Below are 18,067 nucleotides of genomic sequence, written 5' to 3'. Positions count from 1 at the left end.
AAGTGTTTTTGTTTGGTTTCAGATTTCAAATATGCCTGGAATTCTTTCCCAATTCTATTTTACACATTCTGCGGAATGATAAAAGTGTGGGAGCCTCCCTGATCTCCTCAGGCAAACCATTTCACAACAGAGAACGAGAGGCTCCTGATTTTACCTAGTTGCAGGATGGCACCTTCAGCAGACTTTGCTCAAATGAACACATCTGTCATTCTGGCATATTAGAAGTGATGGTCCTATAGCAATGTTGGTCTTAGACCAAGAAGGGGTGCTATTCAATATCTTGAACTGTACCTGGGAACTAAACAGTATGCAATGGACCCACTGTAGAACAAGCATAATATACATACTTTTCCTAGTTCCTGTACTGCGCCTGGTTGGCTGGACTCCTCAGGAGTTAGTAACTTGGCCAGATGGCCTTTGAGGCAAGAGGAGCTGGAGCTAGGGGACCAGTTAATCCAGCAATGAAGTGCTCTCAAGCCTCAGCCTAAACAGCCTAAGGGGTGATATGGCTCAGCAGCATTTGCTGGCAGGTGTAGGAGCGCAGGATACTATGTTTTGCTCAGGTTATGATCCTGCAAGGAAGAATCTTACTTAGAGCGGAACTACAAGTGACAAAAGGCACAGATTGGACACTTGTCAGCTTCCCTCAAGTTTTGATGGGAAATGTAGGCAGCTTGGCGGAATGCTGGACAAGTGACAGTTGACAAGTCCATTGGACAGCAGTCAGAGAGCCAAGCTGCAAGACTAGGATGCCTACATTTTCCATCAAAACTTGAGGGAAGCTGACAAGTGTCCAATCTGTGCCTTTTGTCATTTGTAGTTCCGCTCTTAGTGTTCTATTCTGAGACTCCAGGGAAGCGGCACTCTTCCAGGCTAGCTTTGAGGTTATGGTGGCCTGGGTCCACATGGCCAGATCAGTCTGGTCAAGGAAGGTTCTGAGCTACGTGAAGATGGTAGAAAACTTCTGCTGCTGCTGCTGTGCATTAACTTGCTTCTCCAGAAATAATGCCAGGTCCAATATGACCAGTAGACTCTTAAATGGGTCAGCAAGGGTCAGCTGAACCCCATCAAATGTTGGAAGCATAATGCCCTCCAAGTTCTTAGCCTTGAATACATGAATCAGACCATTGGCTGGCATCAGCTGTCCAAAGTCTCATCTACAGCTCTTTCACATGTTATCCTAAACAATCCTTTCAGCTGGAGATTCTGGCGCTTCAACCTGGGGCCTTCTTGAAGCAGAGCAGATGGTCTACTACTGAGCCATCTCCATGGCCTCTCCACTTGTACATATTTACCATGTCCTGAATACAGAATAGTGATGTGCAGTACTGTGCCAGCATCACTGATGCACCAGTGCTCAGGACTTAGGCTTGGGCTGCCAGTGGAGCAAAGGTGCAGCATAAAGACACCTCCAGACCAAGGACTCTATTCACTGTTCACTATTCTGAAGAGAGCTCAAGTATAGCAGCCATTTTCATGTATGCCTATTGACGGGCCCACTCACCATATAAAAGAAGAACAGACACATTTTCAAAACTGTCGGGCCACACTACTGAGAACAACTGACTTTTCCCTGTCCCCATCAACCATCCAGGTGCAGGACCAGTGATCTATCCCAAACCCAGAATATTTCTTTCTTATGAGTCTTCCATTCTTCCCACAAGACAAATATATCTTGGTGTTAAGCCACAGAGGCTTGAGTTACCTAAAGTAACTCATGATATGTTCCTGGAGATTTTGAGACTGAGTTACTGTCTTTCAACAGACTCTAGGGTATTTATTACTTAGCATACAATTGTCAAAAGCACAAGTAAATAACCAGATAGATATATGAAATAGAGACTCGTCCAGATAAACATGATGCAACTGACATGGTTGGAACAAATATTGCTGGAATTTTTTCAAGACTGTGTTATGTGCAATAATACAAAGGACTACTGAATGGCTGCAGTCTGTAAAGTTCATAACAATATTTTAAATTTAGGAACATGTTTTTGTTTTGTTTTGATCTCATAGGACTCCTTACAATGATAAAAAATAATGCAAGCATTTCAATTTCAAATTGGGATTCAGACCATTTCTGCAGTTTTGAATGAAGGATGACTAGCAGGGTTTGATCCAGGAGGCTACTTGTTAAAATGTATAGCTACCTATTTTAGACCCACGGCTCAACCACAAAAGCAGCTTTACAATCCGAGAAGTAGCAGAGCGGAGGTGAGTGATCATTACTAGAGATGGGCACAAACCAAAGTATGACCCAAAAAAACCCACGAAACAGGCTGATTTGGGGTTCGCGAACCAGGGTTCATGGAAGCTCCTTTTCCGGAACTTCCACAAACTTTATACTGGTTCGTTGGGTCATATTTACAGGGGCCATTTAAACTGCCCCTTTAAGGGACTTGCAAGGGCAGGTCCCTTTAAACTATCAGCTGGCAGGCAGCAGGGGGGATCCCCCTGTCGCCCGCCAGCTGATAGTTTAAAGGGACCTGCCGTGACAGGTCCCTTTAAACTGCCCAAACCCCAGCCCCCCTACCCCCTCACCCCCAGCCCCACACTTACCTTGAGAACTCCTGCGACCCACGGCATCCTCCTCCTCTTCCTTCTGTGAGGAGTGGCAAGGCTGTTTTCGGCCTCCTCCACCCCTGTGCAGGCCTGCAGAGGGCCGGAGGAGGCCGAAAACAGCCTTGCCACCCCTCAAATGGCTGCACCGTGCACGGCCATTTAAGGTTCAGCAAGGCCGTTTTCAGCCTCCTCTGCACCTGCACAGGCTCGCAGAGGGACGGAGGAGGCTGAAAACTGCCTTGTCGCCCCTCAAATGGCTGTGCTGCTCTGCATGCGGCCATTTGAGGGGCGGCAAGGCCATTTTTGGCCTCCTCCATCCCTCTGTGGGCCTGCACAGGGGCAGAGGAGGCTGAAAATGGCAGGGCAGTTTAAAGGGCCCTGCCACCGGCAGGTCCCTTTAAACTATCAGCTAGCAGTCGGCGGACTTGAGTCCAGTAGCATCTTAAAGACCAAGGCCATTTTCACATGCTGGTAAGCCCCCAGAAAATCATGCAAAACTCACAGCATGACGGCATCTTCACAGCGTGATTTCCTGTCATGATCCTGTTTAATGGTGCGATTTCTGACATCATCACACCATTAAACAGGATCATGATGGGAAATCGCGCTATGAAGATGCTGTTGTGCCGCGAGTTTTGCACAATTTTCTGGGGTGTGCTTATTGGGGTGTGAAAACAGCCTAACAAGATTTTCAGGTTATAAGCTTTCAAGAGTCAAAGCTCCCTTCATCAGAGTAGTATGTTATATTTCTAACAACAACAACAACAACAACATTCAATTTATATACTGCCCTTCAGGATGACTTAACATCCGCTCAGAGTGGTTTACAAAGTATGCCATTATTATCCCCACAACAAAACACCCTGTGAGGTGGATGGGGCTGAGAAAGCTCCAGAGAGCCGTGACTAGCCCAAGGTCACCCAGCTGGCTTCAAGTGGAGGAGTGGGGAATCAAACCTGGCTCTCTGTGCTGGAATGCAGGTGGGGAGTCTGCCACGAGCCTCTCTGAACATCCGGAGTTCAACCAAGCCGACAGGGGAGCAGGCAGGAAGCGTAGTCCAAGGAGCCAAATGCAAGGGTCAGAGCCAAAGAGCAGTCAGAGCAGACCTGAGTTGCAGTAGAACCGGGCAGGTCTGTGTACAGGTGCTTCTACAACGAGGGAAAGGGCGTCCTGGCTTAAGAGCTCTCACCTTCAGGGCAGTGCTGCACCCTGTTACAACTCAAGGTCGTTACGTCGTTGTTTGAGTGCCTGAAGCCTTGCACTTCGCCTCCTTTCCTGTGCAGCAAGACACTGTCTCCCTCTGCTCTGCCTATCAGGTTCAGGGGAGCTGGGTGGAGATTCTGCCCTGGTCTCAGGAGCTGGTGCAGGTAAGGGAACAGCCTCTGTCCCTGAGTCTGCCCTGGATTCCTCAACCAGCTCTGGCAAGGGTTCCTGCTGCTCCATTCCCTGCTGGTCTTCCAAGCAGCTGCCTCTGGAGGGGCTTGGAATAGTTCCACTCCTGTCATCCTCCCCGAGGTCTTCATCCTCTGAAGACTCAGAGGCCACAACACTCTCCAGATTAGAGTCCTGCGCTCTTAACCACTACACTAAACTGGCTCTCAAAAATGTTTTTTATAAAGTGTGGCTAAGATTCATCAGTGGATAGTATAGGCCAAGTGAATGGTGTCATGACGATTGTGCAGAACCAGTGACAAAATACAGGGGATCCTGGACTTCTTGAGGGCCTATGGGACCAGAAAATCATGAAAGTTAATGACATATGTTTTAATTGGGTCTCGGTGGTGTGCAGGAGGGGGGAGGGAGAGGAAATCTTTGTTGTGTTTGTGTGTGGTGACTCTTGGCAGCCCTGGCAAGAATGGGATCTCTGAGGGATACAGAACTGTGAATATTTCCGTTGTGACTCATGGTGGAACAATTCAGGCAGATTGCTTGAATGGCAGATTTGCGAACTACAAAGGAAGAGTATTTTAGTTTTAGTTTTAGTTTTAGTTTTTAGTTTTTTTTTTTTTAAGTTTTTGTTTTTATCAATTTTAACTGTTCACCGCCCAGAGCCCCTGGGATGGGCGGTATATAAATTGAATAAATAAATAAATAAATAAATACAAAGGAAGAGTATGCAAATGAGAAGATTTAGATCATTGGGTTTCTTGACATCATTGTTACAGGTATGATTTGGTAGTCTGCCACATAGACTTTGTAACAAGATGTCAAGTAATAAAAGCATGGATTACACAGTAAGATACTACTTGTATATATGCTTGGGCTGGATACTGGGGTCATATACCAGATTGAGGCCTTCAGCACAGAAAATGGATAACTGATAGATGCAGATGTGTATTTTCTTGTGCATCTATCCCAAACTTGTGCTTCTCTACTTGTCTTAGTGATGGATGGGGGTTCTGAATGTACCTTTCAATCTGTAATGAGATGTGGTTGGAAATGGACATATTTTTCTACTATTGGGCCATGTAACTGGTTACTCCCATATGTGATTAGTTGCAAAAAATAGCTTCCGGCAAGCAGTTCTTGTTGGATTGGGGCACAAGGGAGGGAATTTATTAAGCTAGAATTTTCTAACTTTCTAACCAGATTGTCTCCTGAAATAAAGCTTGGAGAGGTCATTTTAAAATGCCCTCAAATTCAATATCATAAATGTCTTCCCCTGGGAATGCCAAACAATAGTTTTATATTCAGCTCAGCAAATAAATAAGCACCAGGTGTTGCAAGCAGTTTGTTTCCCCTAAAGAGCTTGTGAAAACCTTTATGTCGTATTTGATAATGTATTGCTCAATAACATATACAGCTTCTTTCAGAAGAAAATAATTCACAATGATTTTGTGTTACAGAATGAAGTCATCCAATCATCTCTGAATTCTATAGAGATATTAAAAGGCAGAGTTGTTTTCTGCTGGGGCCTAAATGCAAGAGAGGAGATAGACAATAAATACCATTATGTCTCATCATTGCAATGTGGAGATTTTTTGTGTGTGGAATGTGAACTTTCTTGTGGAACTGGAATAAAGGGAATATAAATAATTTACCTAAGGAGATGCAATCTCTGCCATGTAATGAAACCGTTTAATTTCAAGTGCAAGATAGAGAATGTTGCATAATTAGAAAAACATGCACTGCAAAGCAACTTGTATTTCCCTGAGACAACTATTAGATTCAATCAATTGACAAGGTATTGACAAGAATAGACTATTGTGAACTGCTATTTGGGGAGTCACACAGAACATTAAGAACACAGTCCAGTAGAAGTTATCCCAGAGATGTCAGGGGAGTATGTGTGGCTCAGTAGCAAAGCATCTGCTTGGCATGCAGAAGATTCCAGGTTCAGTCCCCAGCATCTCCAGTTAAAAAAGGATCAGGTAGCAGGTGATGAGAAAGAGCTCAAACTGAAACCCTGGAAAAGTCACTGCCAGTCTGAGTAGACAATACTGATCTCGATGGACCAACAGTATGATTCAGTATAAGGCATCTTCACGTGTCATTAAGCACATGCTTAATTGTCCCATAAAAACTAACAGTGCTTGACCCTGGTTTGATAGTGTCTTAATTTTGGAAACTACATGCCTCTAGAATTCTTCCTGCAAATAAAAATGCCCATTGGGTATGGTCTCAGCTGCTAGGAGCTGGGACTTTTCTTCCATTTATTTTCTCTGTGGAGAGAGCATATAATACCCACTAGTTATACTGGCACCACATCAGCTGCCAAACACAAATGTTACACGTACACCAAACATAATTTGGAACTTTTTCTAGTCACAGCTAGTACTCGTTTTTAAAAAAGTTTCTTCTTTGTTGAGAGGAACTGAAGCTTGTGCTCAGAAGAACCCTGGAGTTTAAAGCAAGAATTAGGTATTTATTAAATGGTTCAGTTCTTTCTTCGGTCTTTGTCACCGGAGTTGAGACAGTTTGATTTCAGATTCTTCAGTTAAAGGGTCTTTTGGTGCATTTCTTATAAGGAACTTTGAACTATTGTATCTCTCTGGCTGACTGGAAGTCTAATAATGGGGAGGGGGGGTTATATTTATTTGAAAAACAACTCTTGCAAGTTCAGCCATTGGAGTTGATGCCTATAAAACCTTCCAGTTAAGTCTGGAGCCTCTCAGGGGTAAACCTACAGGTGCTGCAGCTGCAGAAAGTGATGGATTTAGGGAATGGTGCTGCATTTAAAACCAAGATGACCAAAATGAGATACATTTTACAATCAAAGCCCTAGCTTATGTTAAAGATTAGAATGCCTTTATAGATGCTTTGGTTCTTCCCCTGAGTCTTTTAAAATCAGCTGGGCAGCTAACTCAGGAGGACTAACAACCAAAGAATTTGACTATTGCTTGCAAATGCTGGCTCACTGGAAAAAGAAAGGATAAACTACTTATCAATGTTTTAAATAAAAAATAAGTAACTAAGCTGGTGGGAAATTCCTGAGCAAACACATGTGTAGTTTAGGCTGGATTCAGGACAACATTTTGAGTGAAATACCTTCTGTCTTTCAGATGGAGGAGATATAGAGATATGTTGATATTTATCACTGTATTTGCAGACAAATCATTTGAGACTCCTCGGCAACCATTCTCTATAATTGTCTATACTCAGAATGCTGAGTTAATTAATGCAGTTGACTCAGTATGTCAGGGTGGGAAGGCAGCATGGTATAGTCCAATCTTGTCAAATCTCAGAAGCTAAACATGGCTAGTCTTTGGAAGAGTCAATACCAGGAAGACTCTGCAGAGGAAGGCAATGGCAAACTATTTCTGCTTCTCACTTGCCTTGAAAGTCCCTTGCGGGTCCCCATAAGTCAGTTATGACTAGATGGCGCGCACGTGCGCACACACACACACACACACACACACACACACACACACACACACACAGAGCATGTCTATTCCTACATTTTGATGGAATACCTGTAGCCAGACAGCCACTCTCATTCACAAGCAGTTCACAGCAGAATTTCCATAGAGAAGCAGGCTCCATATTGTCTTTAAAGCCAGAGTTCTGCACATTAAAGCATCAGAGAAGCTCAGAAAATGTTCAGCCAACATCTGTGTGTTCATGGAAGAGCAACCTCAACCTCTAGAATTTTTTTTCCTTCTGAGAAAAATCACATGGCTTGCCTAATTTATTTCTGATTTTCCTTCCATCATAAATAACCTTTGTCACAAATGCAAAAGCCAACTGCATATTTATCATGTCGGGTCAAAATAAAACCCATACTAATGTTCTTATATCATATTCTTCCAAAATTCTTTTACATGCTTTATAAACACTATCAATCATGTGAAGCAAATGTTGGTGGCGCTAGCTGAAGCACGCAAAGCACTTGGAAAGTTTGCAGCCTTAATAGCTTTGATTGTAAAGTCAACATCTCCACATTAACTCTATCAAAACAAATGGCTAATTGGCCTTTTGTAAAAAAAAATACACAAAATAGTTTCTTGGGGAGACCCCATGTGGTGACTGAATCTGATATTTGTGAAAGAAAACATGGAGCTGCATGTATAATATCAGGAAAGACTGCATGGTAAGGATCAAAGCATGTATTTCCTTGTGCTAGTTCATATACAAGGAAATGTCAAAATGCTGAAACAGACCTATGAATCCATGTCAAACTGTGGAAAAGAAAGCATATCTTTCATGCAAGGTAATCTTGGGAATCCTGCTGAGTCTGTTTCCAGATGATCCACATGGTGTCCTGAGAAGCCCTCTCACAGCATCCACTCCCTTCCTGCTTTTCTCTTCAGGTAGGTAGGCTGTGGATTTCTTATACTGAACGGAAGGGTTGGAATCTGACCTCTTCTGAAGGCAAGCCAGTGCTACTAATCAAGTGGCACAGAGCTGTCATCACATGACTGATCTAAATTTTACCATCCCAGATGTTCCATGTCATCTCCCAGCTCTTGTTTGTTAATCTTGTGGGCGCAGAACCTCCTGGGCAATCAGGAGCATCTGCATTGGTTTTTTGTTTAATAAGCATATGAAAGAAAGAAAGAAAGAAAGAAAGAAAGAAAGAAAGAAAGAAAGAAAGAAAGAAAGAAAGAAAGAAAGAAAGAAAGAAAGAAAGAAAGAGAGAGAGAGAGAGAGAAAGAGAAAGAAAGAAAGAAAGAAAGAAAGAAAGAAAGAAAGAAAGAAAGAAAGAAAGAAAGAAAGAAAGAAAGAAAGAAAGAAAGAAAGACTGATGGACTAGTCCATCTGCCCTTCATAAGCTGGTTCATCATGGGATGAGTCTTTCAGCTCCTAGCTGCTTTCAAGTGTTATGTGAGTGTCAGGTCTCCAAGCTAAGTGGTAGCTAGAGATCCATTATCTGTGGTTGCCTACAGTTTTTCGGAAACACTCTAGAAGATGTCTGGGATTTGGTTCAGTTCAATTAGTAGATTAACATGGTGGCTGCCATACATTTTGGAAGGGTAGGATTTAAATCCAGTGGCACACTAGACACCTACAAGATTTTTAATGTATGAGTTTTCAAAAGTCAAAACTCCCTTCTTCAGATACAGGGAGGAGTGGAGATCCCTGAGTTTTTATATCCCAGTCAGGAGGTGGGTGGGATAAAGTAAGAAAAGGAGTCAGGATGTTAAATTTGCATCTGGGAACCCACCAGGGCTGAACAGAGACAGAGGATTATTATTTCAATACAGATGCTATTTTCTGCTCTAATCAAGCTGTTTTGTACCTTTACATCCTGACTCCCTTCGTTGATTCACCTCAACCACCTCCTGACTTGGATATAAAGACTCAGCGATTTCCATTCCTCCCTGTATCTGAAGAAGGGAGCTTTGACTCTTGAAAGTGTAAACATTAAAAATCGTATTGGTCCCAAAGGTGCCACTGGACTCAAATCCTGCTGTTCTACTGCAGACCAACATGGCTACCTACCTGAAACTAAATACATTTTGGAAGGTCTCTCATGATGTACTGTTCCTTTCAGGATTTTCAGAAAAATAAAACATATTGCACTCAATATTGTAACACTGTGGTCTTACCAGATCATACATCTCAGCCGAGGGCTGACCCAGATGCTATATAGTCTCCTACGGAAAGCCCGAACCAACTTCGCAGCTCTCACATCAGTGGACCTAACCCATTCAGCTTGGGCCTAACCCATTCACATCACTGGATCTAACCCATTCAACCCCCATCTCGGCTCGGATCTCTTTCACCTTGTCAGTGGAGGGTGCTTCCAGAGTTCCTCTCCCTCCGTAATCTTGATCACCTTCCCCTCCTTCTCCGGAGAACTTTTCCCATCAGACTCAGTCTGTGGAGCTGAGCCCTCTGATGTTCTCTTGTTTCCAGTTCCCTCCTGGCTGATGCCACTCATGGGGTCCATTGCACCAGGGTCCCTTCCATCCAGGAGCTGTAGTCCAGAGGCAGCCAAGAAACACCAGTACGGGGCCTTGTACCAGCTCCAGCTCGTGTTGGGCCCTCGTGTTGGGCCCACACTCTTAGGCGGGGTCTTCAAGACTTCCCTTGGGAGGCTAGGCTCCATTGCACTGGTCCCCTTGCCTCCCTCAGCCATGGCTCAGAGGTAGGAGTCTATGGTGATTCAGGAGTCCTAGCAATCTGTAAGGATGCCAGGCAACTCTCAAAAGACTTCACTTCAGGAGTTAAAGTTCTTTATTGATAAGATGCCAGGTTCATGCTCTTATGCCATCTTTGCTAGGACTGGTGGCTACAGACAAACCTAAAGTAGGTAAAACTTCCCCATGATTTCTCCTACGTCTCCCCCCTTCTAACAGTCCTTAACTCTGCAAGCAGGAAAACAGGCTGTGGGACTCATAGACTTCTCAAGACCAGGCAGGTTCCCAGGCTAGGGAGTTCCCTGGCTAGGGAGAGATTACAGCAAGAATCAACAACCGCTTCTCAGTTTCCCACCCCAGTGACAGAGTCACAGACAGAATCACTACAACAGCATCAGCTTCAGCTGCAGGGATATGACAGGTGATCCTGAGCACCTGACCCTTTCATTAAAAACAAAAGGGAAAGGACCAGAAAAATTAAAACCAAGTGCTAAACTAAACTGGGCCAATGAATGACAGCAGGCATTAGAAAGGTTAAAACCCCTGTTCACCTCTGAACCTGTGTTATGCCACCCAGATGAAAACAAAAAGTTCATTATGCAAGTAGATGCAAGTGATGTTGCGTTGGGGGTGATGATTCTACAGGAGGGCTCTAATGAAGAGCTACACTCCTGTACCTATGTATCCAAAATGTTTTCAGATACAGAGAGACACTGGTCTATTTGGGACAAAGAGGCTGCAGCTGTTAAGTTAGCCCTGTCCACTTGGAGACATTGGCTGGAGGGAGCAAAAATATCCTTTGAGATTTGGACTGATCATAAAAATCTTGAAGCACTTAAATCACTCTGCAAGTTGGGGGCAAAGCAGCTCTGATGGGCAGAATTCTTCTCAAAGTTTCAATTCACACTCAAGCATCTCCTGGAAAAGTCGAATTTCCTGGCAGATGCTCTATCCTGCCTACCGCAACACAAAAGCTGGAGGGAAAAAATCGTTTAATGGGGAAAAGGTGTGGGGGGGAGCCTCCAAGTTTCTTACAACTGCTAGAGACCGCCTCGTGACCTTGGTCCACCATCTCCATGGATTTTATCACTGATCTTCCTCCCTCCAAGGGGAAAACTGTAATTTTGGTCATAGTTGATTTGTTCTCCAAACAAGCACATTTTTTCGTTCCCTGCTCCAAACTCCCCACAGCAAAGAAACTAGCTAGTCTGTTCATGCAGAACGTGGTACGTTTACTCTCTTTTCCAAACAAGATAATCTCTGACGGGGCGGGGGGGAGGCAATTTGTTGCCAACTTTTGGCGGGAGCTTATAAAGGTGACAGGAATTGAACAGTGGTTGAGCTCCAGTCACCATCCCAAGAAAGATGGGCAAACAGAATGTAGTAATCAGATACTAGAACAATTCCTGATTTGACTTCCGGTTTGGGATCCATGGAGGTCTAACGCAGCTCTTAAAGCTGAGCTGTCCGGACTGCTGTTTTGAGGGCTGGAGGGGCTGAAATCGACCGCAGCCAACTGCTCTCAGGCGGAGAGCAGGCTTAGTACTCTCAAGAACCTCAGGGCGTGTTGATCTCGGGCGAGGGGGGGTCCTGCGCAACGGACTCTCTTCCGTCCCTTGAGGTCCCACCCGAAGACAGGTTTTGCCAAGATCTCTGCAGTAGTTCCGGAGCCAATTCGGTTGGCATAAGACCTACATGCCCAAGCTTCAAACAGGGGCAAAGGGAATTGATGTGAATGGAAGATTGGAACAGTGATTACAACCCGAGAAATCGACTAAGAAGGTAAAGATCACTATCTCTTGAAACGGGACAGATTAACTTAACAAACGAAGTATTAAAGTTAATTTTAAAACTGCGACAGACTGAGTATAAGGAGGGGAAATCCCGGCAAGAAAATTTTTTAAAGAAGGACTAAGTATAACGAAGTTATCAAAGAAATTTGATTATTGTTTTACATACCTGCGGTGACAAAGAGATAGTGGACTGTGAGAAAGTTTTAACATCGCGAGAACTGCTGTGTGTGGCTGAGGAACAGGAAGTACGTCACAACGATAGAGAAGCTGGAGAGAAGCGACCGTCTCTGCGTTACAGGAAGTAGAAGAACGCCATTTTGGAAAGGGGAAGGGTTGCGGCTTCAGCAGAACAGGAAGTAGGCCATCTTGGATTACAAATAAAGGGGGAATAATCATAGAGGAACCATAGAGAAAAGACGCCCGACATTTTGGACTCTGTAATTGGTTTTTTTAAAGAAACAAAGTGATTTTGGGACTTTTAAAAGTAAAAGTATAGAAAGTAAATCGCCACAGAGCTGAAGAAAAGGGCGGACATGTGGGAGCGAGGCAAAGCTAGCCCCACGATGTTGAAAAAGGAGTGGCAGGCGGCAATTGAAAGTTTAGACAAAAAGTTTCAGAAGGAATTAAGGAGCTTAAAGACATGATACCAGAGATGGTGAAAGAGTTTAAAGAGACACTCAGAAAAGAATTGGCGGAAGTGACGAAAGGTATGGGAAAGATACAAAATGACTTGCAAGCCACGCAGCAAAGAGTTAATGTGGTAGAAAACGCGGTGGACACTCTAGCAGACATGCAACGAACTGAGATGAGGATGATGAGAGGTAGAATGGCAGTTGCGGAAAGTAAACACATGGAGAAGCAGTTAAGGTTTCGTGGCTTGCCGGAAACCGAAGGAAAGACTGCCCAAGAACAGATTACAGAAGTGCTGGCTGAGTACCTGGGGAAGGAGGAGGGGGAAGTTGCGGCTATCCTAGACGTGGTTTACAGAATAAACTCAAGATTTGCGACCCAGAGGAAACTACCAAGAGATATAATTGTGCAGTTTACGACCAGAAACACAAGAGAAATGATTGTGAGCAAACAATTTCAGGATCCATTAGAGGTTGATGGCAAGACTGTTATTATCATGAAGGAATTGCCCAGATCGGTGCTGCTAGACCGGAAAAAATACAAAAACCTAGTCCAGATTCTGAAGGATATGAAAATAAGATACAGATGGGAAATGCCTGAAGGACTATCCTTTGAATTTGGTGGCGCTAAAAAACGCATCAGATCTGAATTGGAGATGGAAAAGTTTATTAGGGACAATGAAAAGGACTTACCAACAGCAAGATCATGAATACGGAGTGTAAAAATTTATCATGGAATGTAAATGGACTTAATTCGCCCAATAAGAGAAAAAATATTTTTCATTGGCTATTAAAACAAAAATGTGACATTGTTTGTTTGCAAGAAACCCATATTAAAAAGCAGGAGGTTAAATACTTAAAATTTGCAAAATTGGGAACTGAATTTGTGGCTGCTTCAAAAAAAAAGAAAAAAGGTGTGGTGTTGTATATAAAAGAGGAATTGCAGCCAAAATTAGTGGTGAGTGATGTGGAAGCTAGATATTTAGCTGTGGAAATTACGTGGAATTTAAAGAAACTGTTGGTGATTGGAATATATGCACCTAATGGAGCAAAAGAAAGTTTTTTTTGAGGATTTGGGAAAACAACTTGATGAACTATCTTATGATCAGATGATTTTAGCTGGAGACTTCAATGGAGTTACTAATTTGGACGAAGATAAAAAATCTGTAACTGCACAAAAGAAAAGAGGACTATTACCAAAGTCTTTTTTTGCAATAAAAGAACAAGAAACCTTAGAAGATGTATGGAGGAGCCATAACCCTAAAGGTAGACAATATACATTTTATTCTGCAAGACACTCCACTCTGTCACGAATTGATATGATCTGGGCCACCAAAGATTTAGTGCTTTGGACCAAGGACGTTGAAATAATGCCAATGGTAGGCTCAGATCACAATCCAATCATGTGGAGGTTTGGGAAAAGAGTAAAAAGGAGAGGTTGGAGAATAAATGAAGATATATTGCAAGAAGAGGCAAATATTGAACTGCTGCGAAGAGAGACTAAGTTCTTTATACAGCATAACATGAACAATGAAGTATCAACAAATAAGGTATGGGACACTTACAAGGCGGTGACTAGAGGCATAATGGACTTAAATGCTAGAGCTAGGAAGAAAAGAGAGGAGAAGAGAGTGGAGATTATGGAGAAAATAAAAGCCAAAGAGAGTCAATTAAAGAAGAGACCAGGGAAAAAGAAGTTATATCTGGATATTAAAATCCTTCAAGAACAGTTGACGACAATGAATAATAAAGAAATGGAATGGAATCTTAAGAGACTGAATCAAAAGTCGTTTGAGGGTGCAAATAAACCTGGGAAATATTTGGCATGGCAATTGAAGAAAAGAAAGGAGAAAAGAACCATAAATAAAATTTGTGAGGAGAATAAAACTTATCTGGAGCAGTCAGCCATTAGTAGAGCCTTTTATAAATTTTATGCAAAGTTGTACCAAAAAAAAAGAAGTTAATAAAGATTCAATAGCGAATTATCTGGGAAAGATGAGGCTCCCTGCAATCTCTGAGGGATGGAGAGAAAAATTGAATAGAGAAGTGACGGAGGAAGAAATAAAAGAGGCAATACGGTCGACAAAATTAGGAAAGGCACCAGGCCCGGATGGACTTACAGCTAAATTTTATAAAGTACTGGCAAATGAACTGGCGCCTTTTCTGAAAGAGGTGATCAATGGAGTTATGCAAGATCAAAGGACTCCAGTTACGTGGAGTGAAGCCAATATTTCATTGATTCCTAAAGAGGGACAAGACTTGACCAATGTAAAAAATTATAGGCCAATTTCGTTGCTGAATAATGACTATAAAATCTTTGCGAAGATTTTGGCAGAGAGAATAAAAGGATGGATGTCTGAATTTATTGCAGAGGAGCAAGCTGGATTTTTGCCAGACAGACAGATTAAAGATAACCTAAGGACAGTTATAAATGCTATTGAATATTATGATAAACGTTGTGATAGAGAAGTTGGTTTTTTCTTCGTGGATGCTGAAAAAGCTTTTGATAATTTGAACTGGGACTTTATGTTTGCCACTATGGAGAAGCTGCAAATGGGAGAAAAGTTCATACGAGCAGTGAAAGAAATTTATAGGGACCAGAGTGCAGCAATTGTGGTGAATGAAGACGTAACTAAGAAATTGACAATAGGTAAAGGTACGAGACAGGGTTGCCCGTTGTCACCATTGTTGTTCATCTTAGTATTGGAAATATTGATGATTCAAATTCGAGAAGACGATGCAATCCGAGGAATAAAAATAAGAGAATATTCCTACAAGGTCAGAGCGTTTGCGGACGATATAATATTAATTGTGGACGATCCAATTGAGAATATGCCAAAGGTGATGGGGAAAATTAAGGAATTTGGAGATTTGGCTGGATTTTATGTAAACAAAAAGAAGTCCAAGATACTATGTAAGAATATGACTAAACAGAAACAGCAGGAACTAGAGGAGATAACAGACTGTGAAGTAATGAATAAGGTAAAATACTTGGGAGTTGAACTGACTGCGAAGAATATAGACTTATTTAAGAATAATTATGAGAAATTGTGGACTCAAATAGAGCAAGATCTGATTAAATGGAATAGACTGAATTTGTCATGGTTGGGAAGAATTGCAGCAGTAAAGATGAATGTATTGCCGAGAGTGATGTTCCTGCTACAAACAATTCCAATCATTCGTGACACTAAACAATTTGAAAAATGGCAAAGGAAATTATCGGACTTTGTGTGGGCAGGCAAGAAACCTGGGGTGAAAATGAAAGTATTACAGGACGCTAAAGAAAGAGGTGGAATGCATCTGCCCAATTTAAGATTATATCATGAAGCAATTTGCCTGTCTTGGATAAAAGAGTGGATGATGTTGAAGGACTGCAAGCTACTGGCTTTGGAGGGATATAAAAAAACATTCGGATGGCATGCATACCTGTGGTATGATAAAGTTAAAGCTGACTCTATGTTTTTGCACCACTATATTCGGAGAAGCCTTTTTGCTGTTTGGAAGAAATACAAAAATTATATGAAGGACGGAATCCCCTTGTGGGTGGTTCCGTTCTAAGTAATAGACCCAAGAACTGTTGGAAATAAACAACAGTGTTTAACATATAAGGAGATAACATTATTGGAATTCTCTAAATTAAGAATAAAGACGCAAGAGGAACTGTCCTCAAGTTATGGATGGTTTCAATATAGACAGATAAGAGATCTTTATAATTCGGACTGCGTGAAAGGAGGACTGAGAACGGAGAATTCAGAATTAGAAGAGGTGATACTTCAAGAGGGCAAAAAGGAAATTTCAAGGATCTACAAAGTACTTTTAAAATGGTATACAGAAGATGAGACAGTTAAAGTTCAAATGGTGAAGTGGGTGATAAATTTTCATAAAGAGATAACAATGGAGGCGTGGGAATACCTGTGGAAAACGACTTTGAAGATAACGACTTGCACAAATATTAAAGAGAACGTTTATAAAATGATATATCGCTGGTATTTGACACCAAAGAAAATTGCGTTAGGGAATACTAACATGTCAAATAAATGCTGGAAATGTAAAAAACATGAAGGATCTTTGTATCACATGTGGTGGACCTGTGAGGTAGCTAAGCAATACTGGGGAGGAATAATAGAAGTGATTAATGAGATTTTACAATTTCAAGTTAATAGAAACCCAGAATTGCTGCTACTGAATTTGGGAATGGAAGATATTCCAGCACAACATAGAACATTGTTATTTTACATGACAACAGCGGCTAGACTTTTATATGCGCAGAAATGGAAATTGCAGGAAGTACCAACTATTGAAGATTGGATCTATAAATTGCTGTACATGGCTGAGATGGATAAAATGACAAGGAAGCTCAGAGACCTTGATCCAGGACAGTTTAACATGGATTGGGAGAAACTGAAGCAATATTTGGAGAAAAAATGGGATGTGGAAGGGAAACTGTGGCAGTTCGAAAATTACTGAGACTATATAAAAGAAGAGAGAAGTGGCTTTACCGGGAAAGGGGGATTTAAATATTAAATTCTAAGCTATTATTAGGGTTAAGATGAAAATTCTGTTTTATTACACACAGTATTAAATAGCAGACGTATTATTATGAATAGATATTATGAATATATATGAGCATGCTAGCTAGGTATTTTTTATTGTAGTTAAGTTCTTAGTATAACAGATATTTTATATAACTAAAAGAGATTGAGAATAAGAATAAGAAATGTTTAAAGAAATATATAGACTATAAGTTAAATTGATTAACTTATATGAGGGAGAGTAAAGAGATTAAGTAAGGGAATAGAAAATGGATAAAATGTTATACTAATAATATAAAGGTTATCAATATATGCTAGCAATGTGTTATTTAGAATATAAGATTTTGTAAAGGAGAGGCTAATGGTAGCTCTGTGTTTTTTTTAAAAAAAAGAATAACAAGCTTAGAAGAGAGTTTAAGTGTATGTTTAATAGATTACATGAGGTATTATGTAAGTAAGCAATAAGGTAGATAAAGGGTTGGAAAACTGTTGGAAGTCAAATAAAAGGGGGGAGGAAAGGGAGGGGGTTAGAAGCAGATATTAATGAAGGGGGAATGTTTGTATTCTATGATTATATAATCTAATCCAATAAAATTTTATATAAAAAAAAAGATACTAGAACAATTCCTGAGGTGCTATATCAACTATCAACATGAGACTGGGTGGAATTCTTGTCTTATGCAAAATATTGCTACAATAATAATCTACACAGCTCCACGAGGAAAACACCCTTCTCAGTGACTCAAGGGTTTGAAGGGAAGCCTATGCCAATGCTAGGTACAGACCCAGATGTGAAGGAGGGTGATTTAAATGATTGGTCACAAAGAATTGTGTCACAATGGAATGTAGTGAAATAAACATTGGAGAAGGCCAAACGTGCTTACAAGATCCCAGCGGATAAGAAGCATTTACCCCGTTGGAACCTGAAGGTGGGAGACAGTGTTTATATATTCACAAAGAACTTGAGAGGATTTACAACTCAGTAAAAAACTAGGTTGGAAATATCTTAGTCCTTTTCAAGTGAAATG

The sequence above is a fragment of the Eublepharis macularius genome, chromosome 1 (assembly GCF_028583425.1).
Source record: "Eublepharis macularius isolate TG4126 chromosome 1, MPM_Emac_v1.0, whole genome shotgun sequence".
NCBI lineage: Eukaryota > Metazoa > Chordata > Lepidosauria > Squamata > Eublepharidae > Eublepharis > Eublepharis macularius.
The sequence above is the reverse complement of the archived record's forward strand: the minus strand, read 5'-3'. Positions refer to the sequence as shown.